The following is a 21,064-nucleotide window of genomic DNA, read 5'->3' on the forward strand; positions in this document are numbered from 1 at the left end:
TATTACTGCTGGTGTTAACTTTGATCACCTGGCTGAGGTGATGACTTAGGACCCTGCATTGTAGCTTACTATTTTTCTCTTTATCTTTAGCAGAGATTCCCAACCTCAGCACTATTGACATTTCAGGCCAGTTAATTCTGTTCTGACAGACTCCTGTGGGGTATTTAGGAGCATCCCTGGCCTCTACCCACTAGATGCCAACAGTGTTCCCTTAGTTGTGACAACCAAAAAAATGTCTTCAGACATGGCCAAATGACCCCTGGCAGCAGGGAGCAGGAGAAGGAAATCATCCCTGTCTGAAAACCGTTGATCTAGAGGGTAAATACCTAGAAGTGGATAAAAGGCCATTTCTGAACATACATGAGTTTTATAAGTGTCACTGACCTATGATATAATATGAAACACACAGAAAAGTGAACAGATGATAAATGTACGGTTCAATTTATTTTTCATAAATGGAACACACCAGTTGAACCAGCCCATGAAGAAGCAGAGCGTTTCTAGAATCCTTGAAGCCCCCCCAGCACCCTCTTCCATTCACTAACCCCAGAGGGTACCCACTCTCCTAACTTCTGACACCACAGGTTAGTTTTGCCTGTCTTTGAACTTCACGTGAAATCATGTGCACGCATCACTTGTTGATACATGTTGGTAGATTGATCTCCAAAGAGCCTTATCTGTTTACACTCCTAGAAGCAGCGTATGGAAGGCCTGTCTCCCTGTACCTTGTCCAGAATCTTTCTGATTGTTGCCGGTCTGAGGATTTAGGAAATGATCCTATTGCAGGTGCATTTGCATTGCTCTTTGTAATGAGTTTGAGCATTTTCCCCGTATATTTAAAACTCAGTTATATTTTCTTTTCTGTTTAAATCCTCTTTTTGTTTGATTATTAAGCATATTTTTTACTGATTTGTAGGAAATTTAATGTATGAAGGAAATTGGCCCTTCAGCTGATATATGGATTGCAAATGTTCTTTTCCTGTTTCTGTTTGTTTTTTACTTGTTTATGGTGTTTTATGTCAAGCAGAAATGGGTGTATGGGAGACGGGGGTGAGATATTTAATCAGTCTTTTTTTTAAGGCTCCTGGGTTGTGTGCCATGTTTAGAAAGTTCTTTCCTGTTCCTAAACTGTAAATAAAATTAACTCCCATGGCTCTTCCAGTACTTTTAGGATTTCATTTTTATATTTTAACCTTTAATACAGCAGTCATTTGTTTTAGTATAAGGTATGAAGGAGAGATCCAACCTTACTTTTGTTTCCAGATGGCTACTTGGGTAGCTTTTTACAGTTTATTGAATAATTTATTTTCCCCATAAATTTGAAATGCCAGTCTGTCCCATTGATCTCACAATGCACCTCTTAATATTTACGTGATCATACATTTACAAAGCATTTAATACATTCACACATGCTTTTTTCACAATTTTACTGGTCATTCTTTCTTATTTATTTTGTCATAGTTCTAAATAGCATTGGTATTTTAAGTTCAATTATATTACCTTATAGATTTTTATGGATTAATTTAGAGAAAAATCCATGCTTTTATACTTTTGAGTCTTCTTATCATTGAGGGTGTCTCCACCCCTCCCCTCTTATTCTTACAGAATATGTTTGTTAGATGAACCTGTGAAGCATCTCATAACATGGAGGAATCTAGAGGGCATTATGCTGAGTGAAATAAGTCAATCACAAAAGGACAAATATTGTATGAGACCACTACTATAAAAACTCATGAAAAGGTTTACACACAAAAAGAAAGAATCATTGATGGTTATGAGGAAGGAGAGGGGTGGGGATGGAAAAACAATAGACAATAGGTAAGTGTAAACTTTGGTGAAGGGTAAGACAGCACACAATACTGGAGAAGCCAGCACAACCTGTACAAGGCAAGGTCATGGTAGCTCCATAGACATATCCAAACTCCCTCAGGGACAGAATCGCTGGGCTGAGGGCTGTGGGGATCACGGTCTCGGGGAACATCTAGCTCAACTGGCATAACCTAGTTTATAAAGAATATGTTTTACATTCTACTTTGGTGAGTAGTCTCTGGGGTCTTAAAAGCCTGTGAGCAGCCATCTAGGATACTCCACTGGTCTCATCCCTTCGAGAGTATGGATGAATGAAGAAAACTGAAGACACAAGGGAAAGATTAGTCCAAAGGGCTAATGGACCACATCTACCACGACCTCCACCAGACTGAGTCCAGTAAAACTAGATGGTGCCTGGCTACCACCACTGACAGGGATCACAATAGAGGGTCCCAGACAGAGCTGGAGAAAAATGTAGAACAAAATCCTAACTAAAAAAGAAAGACCAGACTTGCTGGCCTGAAGGAAACTGGAGAAACCCTAAGAGTATGAGCTGAACACCATTTCAGCTCAGTAATGAGGCCACTCCTAAGGTTCACCTTTCAGCCAAAGATTGAACAGACCCATTGAACAAAACAAGGCTAAAGGGGTGCACCAGCCCTGGGGCAAGGACTGGAAGGCCAGAGGGAACAGGAAAGCTAGTGATAGGGAACCCAGGGTTGAAAAGGGAGAGTGTTGACATGTCGTAGGGTTGTTAACCAGTGTCGTATAACAATGTGTGTACTAACTGATGAGAAACTAGTTTGTTCTGTAAACCTTCATCTAAAGTACAGTTAAAAAAAGAAAAAGAAGAAAACAGCAACAACAATAAAAAAGGATATGTTTGTTACTATTTTAATGGGGTCTTTTATTATATTTTTGAATTGGTTGTAGTCTGTATTTATGAAGAGCCTTGATTATTGTATATTAATTTTAAACCTAGCCATTTTACTGAATTCTTTTAGAGATTGTAATACTCCCTTAATTGGTTTATTTGGATTTTCTAGTTGTACAATTCTATATTACCCTTACTTCTTTCTCTTGTCTAAAATGATAATGACTGTTGTGATAACGGACATTTTCACTTGTTCCTGACTTTAATGAGAATGCTTCTAGTGTTTCCGCCTGAGAAATATTTTTCTTATGAGCGTATTTTATCAAGTTGAAGAAGCAGCCCTTTTGAAATTTATTTATTTCATATTTTATTGAATTTTTGGTGAAAAATCCACAGGAAAACCACTCCAGCTTAACGATTTCTACGCGTCATGTTCAGGGACACTAGTTACGTTCTCCCCTTTGAATAAGTACTCTTATCATTTCCATCCTAGTCGTTGCACTCCCATTAACTTGGTCGCACTGCCTCCCAAACTTCTCATCTGTGCTTTAGAGTAACTGTTGTTCATTTGGTCTCATAGAGGTAAGTTTTTTTTTTTTTTAAGTATAATACTCAAGGGTGGTATTATTTACTTTTTTAGCTAACTCGCTATTACTTAAAAGGTGACTTCAGGGCATAGTTTCATTTCCAGGTTTAAAGAGTATCTCAGGGTAATCATCTTGGGGATTCCTCCATTTCAGTGGGTCTAGTAAGTCTGGATTCTTTAAGAATTTGAAGTTCTGTTTCACATTCTTCTCCCTTTCTATCAGGATCCATCCATTGTGTCCCTGATCAGAATGTTGGGTAGTGGTAGCCAGGCACCATCTAGTTCTGGTCTCAAGGTAGAGAAGGCAGTACTTCATGTAGACAATTAGTCCTGTAGTCCAGTTCCTTTTCTGATTCTTGATTTTCTTTCTTTCTTTTTTGCTCGAAACAAATAGAGACCAATAGTTGTATCTTATATGACTGCTCGAAGCATTTAAGACCCCAGACACTACTCACCAAGCTAGGTGGTAGACTGTAAACTTTAGGGACTCTGTCATGCCACTTGACTGAATTGTCCCACAGGACCATGACCCTAAGGCTTCAAGAATACTAAACCCATGAGGTGATTGGTTATGTCTAAGAAGTATCAGCATCTGTAGCCCCTATTCATTTTATTATATATTTTTTGGTTGTTGTTGCAAAATTATATATAACAGCATTTGCCAATTCATTCTTTTTCTTGTATACAATCTAGTGACATTAATTACATAAGTCAAGCTGTGCAAACTTCACCCACATTCAGTGCCACCTTTCCCATTACTGTAAACAAGAAGTGACTACTACCTAGAGAATGATTTCGTTTCTCCTCCATCCCCCAACCCAAGGCCCTGGTAAAAATCATGAACGTTGTTCTCTGTGTATGTGCCTGTTCTCATCATTTCGTAACAATGAGATCATGCAATATTTGTCCTTTCGTTACTGACTTGTTTCATTCAGCATAATGTCCTCCACATTCATCCACACTGCAAAATGATTTAGGAATTCATTTTCTTTATTACTGAGTAGTATTCCATTGTATGTCCTGACCACATTTTATTTATCCATTTATCCTTTGATGGGCACTTAGGTCGTTCCATCTTTTCGCTACTGTGAATAGCGCTACAGTGAACATAGGCATGCATAAGTCTGTTTGCGTCACTTCTACTAAATTCCTAGGAGTGAAGTTCATAGATTATCTGGTAGTTCCATTTTTAGTTTTTGAGGAATCACCATACTGTTTTCCACAGAGGTTGTACCATTTACAGTCTCACCAGCTGTGGATAGGGTTCCAATTTCCCACATGCTCATCAACATTTGTTGTTTTTCTGTTTATTTATTTTTTTGGATCAATGCCATTTTAGTAGTTGTGAGGTGGTATCGCATTGTAGCTTTGATTTGCGTCTCTTTAATGGCTAATGTGGAGCCCTGGTGAAACAGTGGTTAAAAGCTTGGCTGCTAACTGAAAGGTCAGCAGTTTGAATCCATCAGCTACTCCTTGGAAACCCTATGGGGCAGTTCTGCTCTGTCCTATAGGGTCACTATGAATCAGAATCAGCTCAACAACAACGGCTTTGGTTTGGTTTAATGGCTAATGTATGTATGCTGAACAAATAATCCAAGAAGCTGCAATATATAAAGAAGAACACGACATCAGAATTGGAGGAAGACTCATTAACAATCTGCTGTATGCAGATGACAAAACTTTGCTTGCTTAAGGCTAAGACTTGAAGCACTTGCTGATAAACGTCAAAGACCGCAGCCTTCATTATGGATTACATCTCAATGTAAAGAAAACAATTATCCTCACAAATGGACCAATAAGCAACAGCATGATAAATGGAGAAAATATTGAAGTTGTCAACGATTTCATTTTACTTGGATCCACAATCAACACCTAGGGAAAGAGCAGTCAAGAAATCAAACAACATATTGCATTAGGCAAATCTGCTGCCAAAGATATCTTTGAAGTGTTAAACCGCAAAGATGTCACCTTGAGGACTAAAGTTGGCGTAACCACTTCATATGAATTCGAAAGCTGGACAAGTAATAAGAAAGACTGAAGAAGAATTAATGCCTTTGGATTATGGTGTTGATGAAGAATATTAAATATACCATGGCCTGCCAAAAGAACGAACGAATCTGTCTTGGAAGAAGTACAGCCAGAATGCTTCTTAGAAGTGATGACAGCGAGACTTCATCTCATGTACTTGGGTCATGTTATCAGGAGGGACCAGTCCCTCGAGAAGGACATCAGGCTTGGTAAAGCAGAGGGTCAGTGAAAGAGACGAAGACCGTCAGTTAGATGGATTGCGACGGTGGCTCAGAAATAGGAACAATCATGAGGATGGCACAGGACTGTGCAGTGTTTCATTCGGTTGTACATAGGGTTACTATGAGTTGGAACCAACTCAGTGGCACCAAACAACAACAGCAGTGGCTAATGACAATGAGAGTATTTTCATGTGTTTGTTGGCTGCTTGAGTATCCTATTTGGTGAACTATTCATTTCATTTGCATATTTTTTGATTGAATTATTTATCTTTTTGTTAAGTTGTAGAAGTTTTGTATACATTTTGAATATTAGATTCTTAATGATTCCTGAAGATTTTTCCCAATCTGTAGGTTCCTTTTACCCTTCTGATAAAACTTTTGATGAGTATAAGTATTTAATTTTTATAAGCTCCCAGTTATCTAATTTGTTTTCTGCTGTTCATGCATTTGTAGTTGTGTTTGATAATCCATAATTAAAAAAAAAAAAATAGCTTTCATAGTTTTGCCCCTAGCTTTTCTTCTGAGAACTTTATAGTTTTCACCTTAACATTTAGGTTCATGATCCATTTTGAGTTAGTTTTTGTGTATACCATGAGGTACGGATCCTGTTTCATTTTTCTGCATGCGGGTATCCAGTTTTGTCAGCACCATTTGTTGAAGAGACTACTTTTTCCCCGTTGAGTGGACTTAGACACCTTATTGGATTTATTTCTGGGCTTTCAATCTTATTCTCTTGGTCTATGTGTCTGTTGTTAAACCAGTATCAGGCTGTTTTGATTATTGTGGCTGTGTTGTGTGGAATATTGAATATACCATGGACTTCAAGAAGAACAACAGATCTGTCTTGGAAGTACAGCCAGAGTGCCCCTTGGAAGCGAGGATGGCGAGACCTCGTATCATGTACTTTAGACATGTTATCAGGAAGGACCTATTTCATCATGGCTGGTAAAGTAGAGGGTCAGTGAAAAAGAGGAAGATCTTCAACAAGATGGATTGACACAGTAGATACAACAATGGACTCAAACATAGCAAGGATTGTGAGGATGACACAGGACCAGACAGTATTTTGTTCTATAGTAGATAGGGTCACTATGAGTCTGAACCAACTCATCAGAACCTAACAACATCACAGTATATTTTGAAATCGGTAAGTGTGAGGCCTTCTACTTTGTTCTTCTTCAGAGTTACTTTGGCTATTCGGTGCCTCTTTCGTTGCCATGTAGAACTGATGATTAGTTTTTTCCATTTCAGTAAAAAGTTTTTTTAGAATTTTGTTAGGGATTGTATTATATCTATAGATCGCTGTCAGAGATTAAGTTTTGTCCCCCAAAAATGTGTGTCAACTTGGCTAGGCCCATGATCCCCAGTATTGTGTGATTGTCTGCCATTTTGTCATCTGATGTGATTTTTCTATGTGTTGTAAATTCTACCTCTATTATGATAATAAGGTGGGCTTAGTGGCAGTTATGTTAGTGAGGCAGGACTCAATCTACAAGATTAGCTTGTGTCTTAAGTCAGTCTCTTTTGAGATATATAAGAGAGATATGGGAACTTCATACCACCAAGAAACGAGAGCCAGAAAAATAGTGTATCTTTTGGACCCAGGATCCCTGCACCAAGAAGCTCCTCAACTAGTGCAGATTGATGACAAGGACCTTCTCCCAACACCAACAGAGAGAGAAACACTTCCCCCTGGATTTGGCACTCTTAATTCGACTTCTAGCCTCCTAGACTGTGAGAGAATAAATTTCTTTCTTTTTTTTTTTTTTTAATTTTTATTGCGCTTTAAGTGAAAGTTTACAAAGCAAGTCACTCTCTCATACAAAAACTTACGTACATCTTGCTATATACTCCTAGTTGCTCTCCCTCTAATGAGACAGCATACTCATTCCCTTCACCCTCTATTTCTGTGTCTATTCAGCCAGCTTCTGACACCCTCTGCCCTCTCATCTCTTCTCCGAACAGGAGCTGCCCGCATAGTCTCATGTGTCTACTTGAGCCAAGAAGCTCACTCTTCACTAGTATCATTTTCTATCCCACTGTCCAGTCCAATCCCTGTCTGAAGAGTTGGCTTCAGGAATGGTTCCCGTCTTGGGCTAACAGAAGGTCTGAGGACCGTGACCTCTGGGGTCCTTCTAGTCTCAGTCAGACCATTAAGTCTGGTCTTTCTACAAAAATTTGAGGTCTGCATCCCACTGCTCTCCTGCTCCCTCAGGGGTTCTCTGTTGTATTCCTTGTCAGGGCAATCTTCGATTGTAGCCAGGCACCATCCAGTTCTTCTGGTCTCAAGCTGCTGTAGTCCCTAGTTTGTGAGGCCCTTTCTGTCTCATGGGCTCATAATTACCTTGTGTCTTTGGTGCTCCAGGTGGGTTGAGACCAACTGAAGCATCTTAGATGGCTGCTTGCTAGCGTTTAAGGCCCCAGATGTCACTCTCCAAAGTGGGGTGCAGAATGTTTTCTTAATAGATTTTATTATGCCAATTGACTTAGTTATCCCCTGAAACCATCGTCCCCAAACCCCTGCCCCTGCTATTGTAAACAGTGCTGCACTGAACATGGGTGTGTATATATCTGTTTGTGTAAAGGCCATTTCTGTAGGATATATTCCAAGGAGTGGGATTGGTGGATCATATGGTAGTTCTATTTCTAGCTTTGTAAGGAAGCGCCAAATGGGTTTACAAAGTGGTTGCACCATTTTACATTCCCATCAGCAGTGTATAAGTGTTCCAGTCCCTCCACAACCTCTCCAACATTTATTATTTTGTATTTTTTGGATTAATGCAGCCCAAAAAAAGAAAAAAAAAATTTTTTTTCTGTTTTGTTGGAGTGAGATGGAATCTCATTGTAGTTTTGATTTGCATTTCTCTAATGGCTAATAATCGTGAGCATTTCCTCATGTATCTATTAGCTACCTGAATGTCGTCTTTAGTGAAATGCCTGTTCATGTCCTTTGCCCATTTTTTTATTGGGTTATTTGTCTTTTTGCAGTTGAGTTTTTGCAGTATTATGTAGATTTTAGAGATCAGGCGCTGATCAAAAATGTCATAGCTAACATTTGTAGGTAATCTGTAGGTAGTCTTTTTACTCTTTTGGTGAAGTCTTTGGATGAGCATAGGTGTTTGATTTTTAGGAGCTCCCAGCCATGTAGTTTCTCTTCAGCATTGTTAGTAGTGTTTTGTATACTGTTTATGCCATGTATTAGGCCTCCTAGCATTGTCTCTATTTTTTCTTCCATGATCTTTATCGTTTTAGATTTTATATTTAGGTCTTTGATCCATTTTGTGCTCATTTTTGTGCATGGAGTGAGGTATGGGTCTTGTTTCATTTTTCTGCAGATGGATATCCTGTTATGCCAGCACTATCTGTTAAAGAGACTGTCTTTTCTCATTTAACTGACTTTGGGCCTTTGTCAAATATCAGCTGCTCATATATGGATGGATTTATGTCTGGATTCTCAATTCTGTTCCATTGGTCTATGTATCTGTTGTTGTACCAGTACCAGGCTGTTTTGACTACTGTAGCAGTATAGTAGGTTCTAAAATCAGGTAGAGTGAGGCCTCCCACTTTGTTCTTCTTTTTCGGTAATGCTTTGCTTATCCAGGGCCTCTTTCTCTTCCATATGAAGTTGGTGATTTGTTTCTCCATCTCATTAAAAAATGTCCTTGGAATTTGGATCAGAATTGCGTTGTACCTATAGATGGCTTTTTGGTAGAATAGATATTTTTACAATGTTAAGTCTTCCTATCCATGAGCAAAGTATATTTTTCCACTTATATAGGTCTCTTTTGGTTTCTTGTGGTAGCATCCTGTAGTTTTCTTTGTATAGATCTTTTACATCTCTGGTAAGATTTATTCCTAAGTATTTTATCTTCTTTGGGGCTACTGTAAATGGTATTGATTTGGTGATTTACCCTTCAGTGTTCTTTTTGTTGTTGTGGAGGAATCCAACTTAGTTTTGTATGTTTATCTTGTATCCTGAGACTCTGCTGAACTCTTCTATGAATTTCAGTAGTTTTCTTAAGGATTCTTTAGGGTTTTCTGTGTATAAGATTATGTCATTTGCAAATACAGATACTTTTACTTACCCCTCACCAATCTCAATGCCCTTTATTTCTTTAACTAGCCTAATTGCTCTGGCTAGAACCTCCAGCACAAGGTGAAATAAAACTGGTGATAAATGGCATCCTTGTCTGGTTCTCAGTCTCAAGGGAAATGCTTTCAGACTCTCTCCGTTTAGGATGGTGTTGGCTGCTGTTAAAAAAAAAAAAAAAATGCCCTTTATTATGTTGAGGAATTTTCCTTCTATTCCTGTTTTGCTGAGAGTTTTTATCATGAATGGGTATTGAACTTTGTCAAATTCTTTTTCTGCATCAATTGATAAGATCATGTGATTCTTGTCTTTTATTTTTATGGTGGATTACATTGATTGCTTTTCTAATGTTGAACCATTCCTGCGTACCTGGTATGAATCCCACTTGGTCATGGGGAATTATTTTTTTTGATATGTTATTGAATTCTATTGGCTAGAATTTTGTTGAGGGTTTTTGCATTTAAGTACATGAGGGATATAGGTCTGTAATTTTCTTTTTTTGTGGTGTCTTCACCTGGTTTTGGTATCAGGGATATGGTGGCTTCATAGAATGAATTTGAGAGTATTCTGTCCTCTTCTGTGCTCTGCAATACCTTTAGTAGTAGTGGTGTTAACTCTTCTCTGAAAGTTTGGTAGAACTCTACAGTGAAGACGTCTGGGCCAGGGCTTTTTTTTTGTTGGGAGTTTTTTGATTACTGTTTCAATCCCTTCTTTTGTTAATGGGTTTATTTAGTTGTTCTACCTCTGTGTTAGTTTAGGTAGGTAGTGTGTTTCTAGAAGTTCATTTCTTCTAGGTTTTCAAATTTGTTGGAATACAATTTTTAATAGTAATCTGATATGATTCTTGTAATATCAGTGGGGTGTGTTGTAATATAACCCATCTCATTTCTTATCCATGTTATTTGCTTCCTCTCCTGTTTTTCTTTTGTCAGTTTGGCCAGTGGTGTATCAATTTTGTTAATTTTTTCAAAAACCAGCTTTTGGTCTTGTTAACTCTTTCAGTTGTTTTTCTGTTCTCTATTTCATTTAATTCTGCTCCAATTTTTATCATTTGCTTTCTTCTGGTGCCTGAGGGTTTCTTTTGTTGCTCTCTATTTGTTCAAGTTGTCGTAATAATTCTTTGATTTTGGCCCTTTCTTCTTTTTGTATGTGTGCATTTATTGATATAAATTGACCTCTGAGCACTGCTTTCTCTGTGTCCCAAAGGCTCTGATAGGAAGTGTTTTCATTCTCATTGGATTCTATGAATTTCTTTATTCCATCACTTATGTCTTCTATAACCCAGTCATTTTTGAGCAGGGTATTGTTCCGTTTCCAAGTGTTTGATTTCTTTTCCCTGCTTTTTCTGTTAATCAATTTCTACTTTTCTGGCTATATGGTCAGAGAAGATGCTTTGTAATATTTTGATGTTTTCAATTCTGCTAAGGCTTGCGTTATGACCTAATATGTGGTCTATTCTAGAGAATGTTCCATGTGCACTAGGAACGAAAGTATACTTGGCTGCTGCTGTGTGGAGTGTTCTGTATATGTCTGTGAGGTCAAGTTGGTTGATTGTGACATTTAGATCTTCCGTGCCTTTTTTGAGCTTTTTTCTGGATGTCCTGTCTTTTATCGAGAGTGGTGTTTTGAAGCCTCCTACTATAATTGTGGTGCTGTCTATCTCACTTTTCAATGCTGTTAGAGTTTGTTTTATGTATCTTGCAGCCCTATCATTGGGTGCATAAATATTTAATATGGTTATATCCTCCTGGTATATTGTCCCTTTAGTCATTATATAGTGTCCTTCCTTATCCTTTGTGGTGGATTTAACTTTAAAGCCTATTTTGTTAGAAATTAATATTGCCACTCCTACTCTTTTTTGATTTTTGTTTGCTTGATATATTTTCTTCCATCCTTTGAGTTTTAGTTTGTTTTTGTCTCTAAGTCTAAGATGTGTCTCTGTAGGCAGCATTTAGACGGATAATGTTTTTATCCATTCTACCACCCTCTGTCTCTTTATTGGTGCATTTAATCCATTTACATTCAGCGTAATTACGGATAGGTATGAATTTAGTGCTGTTATTTTGATGCCTTTGTTTGTATGTTGTTGACAGTTTCTTTTTCCCACTTAATTTTTTGTGCTGAGTAGTTTATATATTGTCTTTTCCTCTTATTCATTGTAGTTGATTTTGTTTCTGCTGAGTCTATTTTTTTCTTGTATTTTGTTTTGATGAGTAGGATTGTTAGTCTCCTTTGTGATTACCTCAGTATTTACCCTATTTTTCTAAGTTTAAACCTAACTTTTATTTCTTTATATTGCCTTGTCTTCCTCTCCATATGAAAGATGTATGACTTCATGTCTTAGTCCCTCTTTGTTGTTTTCTTTTGCATAATGACATCACTGTTTCCCTATTTTGTGAGTTTTTTTAACCTTGATTTACTTTTTGATTTCCCTATCTGGGTTCATATTGGATTGCTCTGTCCAGTGTTCTAGTCTTGGGTTGATATCTGATATTATTGGTTTTCTAACCAGAGAACTCCCTCTAGTATTCCTTGTAGTTTTGGTTTGGTTTTTACGAATTCCCTAAACTTCTGTTTATCTGTAAATGTGCTAATTTTGCCTTCATATGTGAGAGACAGCTTTGCTGGATATATGATTCTTGGCTGGCAGTTTTTTTCCATCAGTGCTTTATATAAGTCATCCCTCTGCCTTCTTGCCTGCATGGTTTCTGCTGAGCAGTCCGAGCTTATTCTTATTGACTCTCCTTTGTAGGTGACTTTTCATTCATCCCTAGCTGCTGTTAAAATTCTCTGTCTTTGGTTTTGGCAAGTTCAATTATAATATGTCTTGGTGACTTTCTTTTAAGATCTACCTTATGTGGAGTTCGATGAACATCTTGGATAGATATCTTCTTATTTTTCACGATATCGGAGAAGATTTTTATGCCAACAAATCTTCAGCAATTCTCTCTGCATTCTCTGTATTCCTTCCCTGTTCTGGTACTACAGTCACTCCTAGATTATTTCTCTTGATAGAGTCTCACATGATTCTTAGGGTTTCTTCATTTTTTAAATATTTTTCTTCAAATATGTTGGTGCCAAGTGCTTTATCTTCAAGGTCCCTAATTCTGCCTTCCACTTGCTCAGTTCTGCTCCTCTGACTTTCTGTCAAATTGTCTAATTCTGTAATTTCATTGTTGATCTTCTGTATTTTTGATTGCTGTTCCTCTATGGGGAAACCCTGGTGGTGTAGTGGATAAGTGCTACAGCTGCTAACCTAAAGGTCGGCAGTTCAAATCCACCAGCCGCTCCTTGGAAACCCTATGGGGCAGTTCTACCCTGTCCTATAGGGTCGCTATGAGTCAGAATCAGCTCAGTGGCAACGGGTTTTGGTTTTCATTTTTTTGTTCTCTCTATGGATTCTTGCAGCTTATTAAATTTTTCATTACGTTCTTGAATAACCTTTTTAATTTTCTCAGCTGCTTTATCTGTGTGTTCCTTGGCTTGTTCTGCGTATTGTCTGATCTTCCTGATGTCTTGAAGAGTTCTGTATATTAATCTTTTGTGTTCTGCATCTGGTTATTCCAGGAGGACACCTTCGTCCAGAAGATCCCTTGATTCTTCGTTTTGAGAGCTTGTTAAAGCAATCAGGGTCTGCTTCTTTATGTGATTTGATATTGACTGCTGTCTCCATGCCATCTATAAGTTATTGTATTAGTTTATGTTTGCTTACTATATCCTAGCTTCTTGCTTTGTTTTGTTTTGATATGTCCAAATAGGTTGCTTGAATGAACTAGCTTGATTATTTTTGCCTTTGAAACACTAATGTCCTGCCACCAGATGGCTAGAGCTTTTACCAGGTGTGTGAGCCTAGGAGTCCATTCACTTTTCTTGTATGGATTCAGCTCAGGTGTCCACGTAGTTGGTCATCAAGTGTGTGGTACAGGTTCTGTCCTACAGTCTTAGGCAATGGTGATTGATGTACATAATGGTATCTCGTTGCAGCATGGAGTCATGCTCTGAGCAAGGCAGGGGGCTGACAACCGTCCCCCAAGTGTCTGTGAGGAAAGCGTGTCCCTGTTCCCTAGAGTGCACAGGTGGGTGGGTACTGCAGACAGACCTTGGGTACGCAATGCTTTTGGCTTTAAGGACTGGGAGGTACCAGTTATCCTTTGACCCCTGTCATGGGTGGCTTAGTGACCTGAAGGGAGCCACCAGTCCTTAGACCCCTGATATGGGTAGGTGAGGACCCATTTAATAGAGAAAGTGGTGTCAAACATCAAACACACACCTCTCCTCCACACAGCTGTAACAGTTGCAGTCTTCCAACAAGGGCCTGTTCTTCTGAAATAGGTCCACACTGGTCCATGCAGGTTGGAAAGGTATTCAGAGTCCACGGACCATTTATGCCTGGACAGGAGCCACTTCTGTCCTGAGCTCCCCAGGTTAGTCGAGCTGGCAGATTATCTTTTCCCCAATTGTGAATTTATTCCTTCTCCAATGCTGGGAGAATGGCTCAGGGCATGCAAGAGGACCTATTTCAGGCCCAGGGAAATCAACACCCACTGAAGCTGGCTTGGGGGCTGGGGGTGCGGTAAAATATATGAAGTACTTAGCTTTTGCCGAGAGCACCGTTCTTCTCTGGTTCTGGAGGTGTGAGTAGGCTCTGCGGCTGGCTGTTTCTCCCTGAGGGAACTGTGGCCAAATGCCATCACCACTTGGCTGCAGCCACTCCCGGGAATGGTGCCTGTGGGTCCTGGCATTTTAGGTCCAGCAGCTCCTCTCTGCTACTGAACCATCTCTCCCTTCCCCTGCCGCTCAGTCCATTTTCTAACTTTGCCTTTGATGTTCAGGGCATCTAGCTTGTCATAAATGTAATCTTTTCACTTGTTTTTTCCAGTCTTTGTTGTAAGAGGGTTCACCGGAAGCATCCAACTACTCCGCCATCTTGGCTCTGCCTGCGAGAATAAATTTCTTTTTGTTAAAGCCATCCACTTGTGGTTTTATCTGTTATAGCAGCCCTAGATACTAAGACATTTTCATAATGTTAAGTTTTCCAATCCCTGAGGACAGAATATCCTTCCATTTATGTAGGTCTCTTTTCATCGATTATATATCAGTGTTTTATAGTATAACTATAAAACATGTAAAGTATAAGCCCTTTACATGTCTGGTTAGTTTATTCCTACATATTTTTTAAAATTTTATGTGCTATCATAAATGGTATTATTATCTTTATTTCCTTTTAAGATTTCATGTTAATGTAAAGATATCCAACTGATTTTCGTGTGTTGATCTCGTACCCTGCAGCATTTCTGAATTTTTGTATTAGTTCCAGCAGCTTTCTTGTGGAATGTTTGGGATTTTCTGTGTATAGAATTATGTCATCTGCAAATAGAAATCGTTTTACTTCTTCTTTTCCAGTTTGGGTATACTTTATTTCTTTTTCTTGCCTTGTTGCTCTGGCTAGGACTTCCAGTAAAATATTGAATAGAAGGGGTAATAGTGGGCATCCTTGTCTCATTCTCATTCTCTGGGGGAAGGCTCTCAAACTTCTCCATTGTGTATAATGTTGGCAGTTGGTTTTTCATGTATGCCCTTAATAGTATTAAGGAATTTCCCTTCTATATCTATTTTGCTGAGAGTTTTTTTTTTTTTATCAGAAAAGGGTGTTGAATTTTATTAAATGCATATCTGCATCTTTTGAGCTGATTATATAGTTCTTTTCCTTAGTTTTATTGATGTTGTGTATTACATTGATTGGTTTTCTAAAGTTAAACCATTCTTGCATTCTTGGAATAAATCCCACTTGGTCGTGGTGTAATTCTTGGAATAAATCCCACTTGGTCGTGGTGTATAATTTTCTTAATATGTTGTTGAATTCTGTTCATGGAGTGTTTTTTTTTTAGAATATTTGCATCTGTGTTAATGAGGGATATTGGTCTGTAGTTTTCTTTTCTTGTGCTGTCTTTATCTGGATTTGGTGCCAGGGTAAAGGAAGCAGCCATTTATATTTTATCTTATTAAGAGTTTCAATAAACAATGAGGACTGGATTTTATTAAATGTCCTTTCAACATCCATGGATAGAACCAAATGATTTTTCTCTTGAGTTATCAATATGGTGAATTATATTAGCAGATTTTCTAATATACAATCATCTTTGCTTTCTTGAAATAAACCTCACTTGGTCATGGTGTATTAGTTTGAAAGTATTAGTAAATTATATATAGGATTTTTGCACCAGTATTCATAAATGAATTTGGTATGAATTTTTTATGTTCCTGTGGTTGTCTTGGAAACCCTGGTGGCATAGTGGTTAAGTGCTACGGCTGCTAACTAAAGGGCCGGCATTTCGAATCCACCAGGCACTCCTTGGAAACTCTTTGGGGCAGTTCTACTCTGTCCTATAAGGTCGCTGTGAATCAGAATCGACTCGACGGCACTGCGTTTGGTTTTGGTTTGGTGGTTGTCTTGTTAGGTTTGGTAGCTTAATATAAGGATTCAGGTGAACTCCCCCATTCTTTTCATACTCTTAAACAATTTAAATGTGTTGTTGTCATTTTTTTCCTTAGGCTAACTAGAATCCACTTGTAAAAATATACCTTTATGAAACCATCTGGACCAGAGATTTTCAAGAAGGGTAGTTCAGTGACAACCTTCTCATCATCTTCTAAGTTAATTATTCTGTATACATTTTTTATCTTTTCTGGACAATGGATGTATTAAGTTATACATTCTTAGAAAATCATTTCATCTCAAATTTATGTAGTGAACTAAGTGCTCACTGATTTTATTTTTTAGACCCTGGTTGTGTAGTGGTTAAGAGCTACAGCGGCTAACCAAAAGGTCAGCAGTTTAAGTCTACCAGGTGTTCTTTGGAAACCCTATGGGGCAGCTCTACTCTGTCCTGTAGCGTTGCTATGAGTCAGAATCCACTTGATGGCAATGGGTTTCAGTTTTTTTGGTTTACATTTTGGTTATTTTCTCTTTTCTTTTTTTGTTGTTCATGCTTTTTCTCCTTTTTTCTGAATGAATTAGCAAATGGTTTTTATCTAGGTCATTTTTCTCTCAAAAGAGCTAACTCTTAGATTTTTCTTTGCTTTCTATTTTTCCTACATTTCTTCTTTTATCATTGTTAATTTCTTCTCTTTTCTTACGGATTTATATTTTCTCTTTCAAACTTCCTGAGAAGGACACTTATTTTCTTCCTTGTTTATTAATATGAGTATTTGAAGCCCTTAATTTTTCTCCCGGTACTACTTTAGCTGTATCCACATGTAGTAGCCTCACTTTCATTATTCGTAATCTGCAATTTTGGTTATGATTTTCCCTCAAAAGGGAGTTAAGGAGTTTCCCTTAAAAGAGAGTTTTAAATTTTCTAGGCAGTAGGTTATTTTTTCTCTAATTATTATTATTATTAATTCCTAGTTATATTTCATCAGTCTGCTTTCCAGATTTTATTGAGGCTAATTTTTATTAATATTACATGACCATTCAAAATGTGTTCATTTTCATGGTATAGAGTTCTGTCAATCTTGTCTAATGTTTTATTTAGATTTTCTGTATCCTTACATACTTTTGTCCATCTTATTTGTCATGGACAGAGAAAGGTTAATTAGACTATTTTGCTGATTTCTTTTTTGTTGTTTCCCCTTATATTTCAAGTGAGTTTTGTTTCATGAGATTGAATGCTAAGCTCATTGGTGCATTTATATTTATAACTTTAAATCATCGTTGTTTTACAATATAAGGAGTCCTTCTTTGCCTTATTTCATGCTATGAATTCTAGATTCAGTTTTGGCTGATAATAAGGTCATAATGAATAAGGAAGACCGAAGAAGAATTGATGCCTTTGAATTATGGTGTTGGCAAAGAATATTTAATATACAAGGGACTGTCTCTAACTGCCTCTAACCCTGCCTCATTAACATCATAGAGGTTAAGATTTATAACACATAAGAAAGTTACATCAGATCACAAAATGGAGAGCAACCACACGATACTAGGAATCATTGCCTAGCCAGTTGACACACATTTTGGGAGGACATAATTCAATCCATAACAAATACGGGTTATACTTCAACATAAAGAGAACAAAAATTCTCACAACTGAACCAATAAGCAACATGGTGATAAGTGAAGAAAATATTGAAGTTGTCAAGGATTTCAAGTTACTTAGATCGATGATCAATGCCCCATGGAAGCAGCAGTCAAGAAATCAAATGACTTATTGCACTGGGCAAATCTGCTGCAAAAGATTTTTTTTAAATGTTAAAAAGCAAAGGTGTCAGTTTGAGGACTAAGGTACATCTAACCCAGGCCATGGTATTTTCAATCACTTCATATGCACGTGAAAACTGGACAATGAATAAGGAAAACCAAAGAAGAATTGATGCCTTTGAATTACGGTGTTAGCAAAGAATATTGAATATATCGTGGACTGCCAGAAAAATGAACAAATCTGTTAGAAGCGAGGATGGCATGATTTTGCCTCATATACTTTGGACATGTTATCAGGAGGGACCAGTCCCTGGAGAAGCACATCATGCTTGGTAAAGTAGAGGGTCAGTGAAAAAGAGGAAGACCCTCAATGGGATGGATTGACACAGTGGCTACAACAATGGGCTCAAACATAGCCATGATTGTGAGGATGGCGCAGGACCAGGCAGTGTTTGGTTCTGTTGTACATAGGGTTGCTATGATTCAGAACCAACTTGATGGCACCTAACAACAATCCTCTCTTGTCTTTTTTACTTTTTCTGGATCACATTTTTAAGATATTTCTTGTTGTGTAACATATGATTGAGTTTTGGGTTGTGATCTAATCTAAAATAATCTTTACCTTATTTGAAAAGTCTGTCTCCTTTACATATACTGTATAAAACCAAAAAACCAAACCCATTGCCGTCAAGTCGATTCCGACTCATAGTGACTCTCTCTCTCTTTATATATATATATATATATATATATATATATATACTGGTAAAAAAAAAAAAAAAACACATATATTTAGTCCTAGTTCTGTTGCCATATTTTATGTTAAGTTTCTGTTTTCATTACTACGTTTTTCCCTCACTGTATCTCTTGGTTTTCCTTGCTTTTTTGTACGTAATTTTTTTTCTTTAGAGGATTTATCATATTCCAGTGGTTACGTTATAACTATATTTTTATACATTTAATTTTCCATGTTTTTACGCTCTAGCTGCTTTAAAGATCTCCTTCTGTCTTTAGTATTTTGAAATGTATCTGTATTAGTTAACCTTTTCTGCATATCAAAATTACCACAAAACTTAGTGGCTTAAAACAGCACACATTTATTATTTCATAGGTTCTGTGGGTCAGGGATCTAGGCACGGCTTAGCTAGGTCCTCTTCTTTACAGCCTTTAACAAGAATGCAATTGAAGTGTTGGCCCTGAGTCGGCAGTCTCATCTGACGGATCAGCTGGGGAAAGATTCACTTCCAAGCTCACTTAGTGGTTGTTGGAAGCATTCAGGTTCTTGCAGGCTGTTGGACTGAGGGTCTCAGTCTTTGCTGACTCATGGATCAGAGACTGCCCTCAGTTCCTTGCCATGCAGTTCTTTTCAACATGGCAACTTGTTTCATCAAAACGTGCAAACCAATAAGGCAATAGAGAGAATCTGCTAGGAAGACAAAAGTCTTAGTCTTCTTAACATAATCATGGAAGTGACAGGCTATCACTTTTGCCATATTCTATTGGTTAAAAGCAAATTAGAGAAGAAGAGAGGCTGGCCAAGAATGGAATAAGTTGAATGAATCATAATAAATACTATATTTAAAATTTTTAAAAAGGCAAGTCAGTATCAGGACTTTGCATTTGTCAATGGATTCTTAGATATGTTCGCAAAAGCATGAGTGACAAAAGAAAAAATAAACTGGACTTCATCGAAAAGAGTTTTTGGCATCAAAGGATACTATCAAGAAAGTGAAGACAATCTACAGAATGGGAGATAATATTTGGAAATCCTATATCTGATAAGGGTTTAATGTGCAAAATATTTAAAGGAAGATATATAAATGGCTAATAAGCACATGAAAGATGCTCAACATCGTTAGTTATTAGGAAAATGCAACTCAGGAATGCAGTGAGATACTACTTCATGCTTACTAAATGGATGGCCATTATCCAAAACTCCAAAAATAGCTAGTGTTGGTGAGGATACAGAGAAATTGGAACCCTCATCCATTGGTGGTGGGAATGTGAAATGGTGCAGCTAGTGTGGAAAACAGTTTGGTGGTTCCTCAAAGGGAACCCCCAAGACTAGTTTTCCCAACTGCAGTGCCAATACCAGAACTTGCCCTCAGGGGGAGCTCCTCACCCCGTTTATGTACTCACCACAGGTTGGTATATGTTTGTATGTATGTATATATACGTGTATGTATTTTGTATTTGCTTTCTTGAATACTTCCCTTACTTCTAGTGAGCTCAGAAATAAGAATTATGTTTTGTTACAATACCTAGCTGTTTTCTTATGGAAAAGAACCCACACAGATGCAGAATATCTAGCCTTCTGTCTTAGTCATCTGGTGCTGCTATAACAGAAATACCACAAGTGGATGGTTAATACAAAGAGAAGTTTATTTTCTCACAGTAAAGTAGATTACAAGTCCAAATTCAGGGTATCAGCTCCAGGCCAAGGCTTTCTCTCTTTGTCGGCTCTGGAGGAAGGTCCTTGTCCTCAATCTTTCCGTGGTCAAGGAGCTTCTCTGGCACAGGGATCCCAGGTTCAAAAGACGGGCTCTGCTCCTGGTGCTGCTTTCTTGGTGGTATGAGGCCCCCCTGTCTCTCTGCTTGCTTCTATCATATCTCAAGAGATTGCCTCAAGACACAATCTAATCCTGTAAGTTGAGTCCTGCCTCACTAATACAACTGCCATCCATCCTCTCTCATTAACATCATAGAGGCAGGGTTTCCAACATATAGGGAAATCACACAGAACCTGGAACCGTGGCCCAGCCCAACTGATATGCACATTTTTGGTGGGGACATAATTCAATCCATGGCACCTACCGTTTGCCAGAAGCAGAAGGTGCATCAATAAGCCTTCTCTCTCTCTTAGATTACCTACTGTATCCCAGTTACACGAGTATGATGAAATAAAGACATTTCTAACTCTACTTGCCATTCTCTCTACCACCCAATATTGTTTTTCTTAGCGTTATCATTTTAGCTTTAAATGTTCTTCTATCTTGAATATTTTATCTTTCATGCATTTGCACCTCCCTCTGGCAAGAAGAGAAATCGGTATATGTAGACCTACCTCCTACTCCAACCAACTCCACCCTCAACCACCTTCTCTGCCAGCCTGTTCTTATCTGCATTACTTCTGCTTTGTCTGGGTTTCTATCATACTCATTCTCGTCTCTAACTTTAACCCCTAATTCGGTTTTAATCAAGGTTTGATCAATGCTGACTGCTAGTCCTTTTGTCATGAGTTCTTCAGTCATTTCTTTAT

The 21,064-nt window shown here is 37.9% G+C and overlaps 1 protein-coding gene across 1 annotated transcript in view; it reads left to right on the forward strand.

Moving 5' to 3' along the window:
* Positions 1-21,064, forward strand: part of ADAMTS17 (ADAM metallopeptidase with thrombospondin type 1 motif 17) — a 389,915-nt gene that overhangs the window by 259,618 nt on the left and 109,233 nt on the right. The window lies entirely within an intron of this gene.

Source organism: Loxodonta africana, chromosome 13 (assembly GCF_030014295.1).
Source record: "Loxodonta africana isolate mLoxAfr1 chromosome 13, mLoxAfr1.hap2, whole genome shotgun sequence".
Lineage (NCBI taxonomy): Eukaryota > Metazoa > Chordata > Mammalia > Proboscidea > Elephantidae > Loxodonta > Loxodonta africana.